The sequence below is a fragment of the Propithecus coquereli genome, unplaced genomic scaffold (genome assembly GCF_000956105.1).
Source record: "Propithecus coquereli isolate 6110/MARCELLA unplaced genomic scaffold, Pcoq_1.0 Scaffold75, whole genome shotgun sequence".
In the NCBI taxonomy this organism is placed as follows: domain Eukaryota; kingdom Metazoa; phylum Chordata; class Mammalia; order Primates; family Indriidae; genus Propithecus; species Propithecus coquereli.
In genome coordinates this window covers 2,187,860-2,190,534 of record NW_012153618.1, presented here as the reverse complement: position 1 = coordinate 2,190,534, position 2,675 = coordinate 2,187,860, and the positions used below count along the sequence as shown (strand labels likewise).

General features: G+C 46.2%; 1 non-coding gene across 1 annotated transcript; it reads left to right on the top strand.

The window, feature by feature from the left end:
• Positions 1 to 2,083: 2,083 nt before the first annotated feature.
• TRNAC-GCA lies at positions 2,084 to 2,155 on the top strand. The gene has a single exon. It is a non-coding gene; the product is annotated as a tRNA-Cys (tRNA).
• Positions 2,156 to 2,675: the final 520 nt, after the last annotated feature.

Here is a 2,675-nt window from a genome sequence, read left to right as displayed (position 1 = left end):
AACAAACACACATCCTCCAACCTGTGTTCCTTTTTTTTCCTTCCTTCCAGGCACTCTTCATGAAGGTATGCTCTATCTCAGAGATCAGCGAACTATAGCCCATGGCCAAATCCTGCCTACTTCCTGTTTTTGTAAATAAAATCTTATTGGAACACAGCCACACTCATTCATTTACTTATCATCTATGGCTACTTTTATGCAACAACAGCAGAGCTAAGTAGTTGTGACAAAGACCATCTCGGCTGCAAAGATGAAAATACTTATTATCCAGCCCTTGGAGAAACAGTTTGTTGACCCTGCTCTGTCTTCACAACTCTGCTTTGTCAATCCAATTCACTCCTCAATTCATGGCAGGCTGTCTTCCCCCTCCCCTCCCACCTCTTTATCAAAATTGCCTTCCAATGACAATAAACAGTTGCCAACAAATATTTATATATATAAACACTTAGACCAATGCTTATCACAGTACATACTGTGTGTTGTTTTTATTTTTAAAAAATTATTATTGTCGTCTTTCTCCCCTTCTTAAAACTCTCTTCTCCTCTTCCCTTTGTTTTCAGGACACTGGTCCTTCCCTGTCCTCCTGCCTGGCTGACCACTCTTTCCCCTGCCCACCTAAAATAAAATTTTCTTCATCTCATTCCATGGATTGGTCTCACCCTGTGGGCTAATCTACACTCGTGCTTCAGTTCATCCCTCTATGCTCATGGCAACCGAGTCTGTATCTCCTTCCAGTCAAGAAAGATCTCACAGGCACTTCACATTCAGGAATTCCACACACAAACTCCTCCTCCTCCCCTTCCTCTTCTTCCTCCTTTTTCCTCTTCCTCCCTTTCCTCTCCCTCCTCCCCTTTCTTTTCCCCTTCCCCCTTCCCCTCTTTTTCCTTCCTCTCCCCCTCCTCTTCCTCCCAAGCTCTCTGTATGAGTGACTGGCACTGCTAACTCTTCAAATCCCCAAGCCAGATACCTGGGCGTGAACTCTGCCCCCCTCAGCGGGATTCCACTTGTATGTGCTGCAGAGGTAGTAGTCCACACTCCTAGTGCCTGGCTGAGCCTGCTCTCCTCCATCCTAGTTTTCTCCCATACTCACTCATCCTTCCTCTGAAATGCTCCCCCCTCCTGCCAGGCCCACTCCCTGAGCCTCAGCTCCCCATACCCTGATGCACCCTAAAATTAGGAACCACCGGTCTACCGCATAGTTCAGAGGATAAGCAGCTTGACTGTGGTCCTTGGTTTAAATCCTGGCACTTCCCACCTGCTCTGGCTGATCCTGGGCCTGACACTAAAATTCCACACCCGTTCCCTTCCTGCATGTTTCAGTACACAAGTCTTCCTGAAGGTGGTGCAAAAGGAAACAGATCTACATCTGTGGCAGGGATTTCTCCAAGAGGTTCTACTGAACAAGGAGCTTGTTCCTAATCCCAGATCATATCAGCATGTTTAATAAGCTCTCAAGATAACGCCTAAGGACATAAACTCTAAGGACTGGGCTCAAGGCTACGGTACATACACCAGTTCAAATCCTGGAGTTCCCCATTAGCTTTTCCTGGTGGCCCTTGAGCTGTGGCACATTCCTGCTGTTCTAAGTCCACATTTTAGTTCCTCTCCATGGTCTTGGGTGTGTATAAATCTATTCATATGGCTCCAGCTGTGAACCAATAGAAAACGGGGACGAGAGGAACATAAGAGAGTCATTGGGTAGTCACAGGGTTCTGAACCCAAAGTCAGCAAGAGTAGATTCAGATCCTAAACTTGTCAGTAAGAAGCTGTGTGTGCCTGGGAAGAACATTTATTTTGAATCAAATGTTCACTGTGAAGGGCACACACTAGTGACTCTGAAGGCCGTTCCAGGTATACGGACATTTATATGTCAGCGTCAGTCATTTTCCAGGAAGGGCAACAAACCCGCTATAAGAAGGGGAACCTGTTGCTTGTTTTACATTATGGAGATAAAATTGTAGTGAAGCAGGCTTGGCAACTTTGATGAGTCCCAGCCTAAGTGAACATCTGTGGTAAAATTTTATAGGAACGTTGGGCATGGCTACACAACTGAAAGATATTACTTAGACCCACCCTAACATCAGGGGGTATAGCTCAGGGGTAGAGCATTTGACTGCAGATCAAGAGGTCCCTGGTTCAAATCCGGGTGCCCCCTGCCATCCATCTGTTTTGCTCCCTGGAGCTAGTGTTGAAGATTTAGCTCTCTTCTCCAGTTCAAAAATCTCAGGATACTGAGCCTCTCCAAATCTGGGGAAAAGCCAGGGATAACTTAAAACCCTGTCACTGAGCATCACAGTCTCAGAGTGATAAATTCTTCAACTCTGACTTTTTATTTCACTTACCAAAGATTCCATTCTACATAGCCTGGGTTAGCTTCACTTTTTCTATTTAATACATGTTTTCATGACCTCACATCAGTGGTGTGCTGGTCAATGTTTAACAACCAGTTCTTGGCTGGGTGCAGTGGCTCACACCTGTTATCCTAGCATTCTGGGAGGCTGAGGCAGGAGGATTGCTTGAGCTCAGGAGTTCGAGACCAGCCTGAGCAGGAGCAAGACCCCATCTCTACTAAAAACAGAAAGAAATTGGCCAAACAACTAAAAATAGAGAAAATTAGCCGGCACAGTGGCGCGTGCCTGTAGTCCCAGCTACCCGGGAGGCTGAGGCAGGAGGAT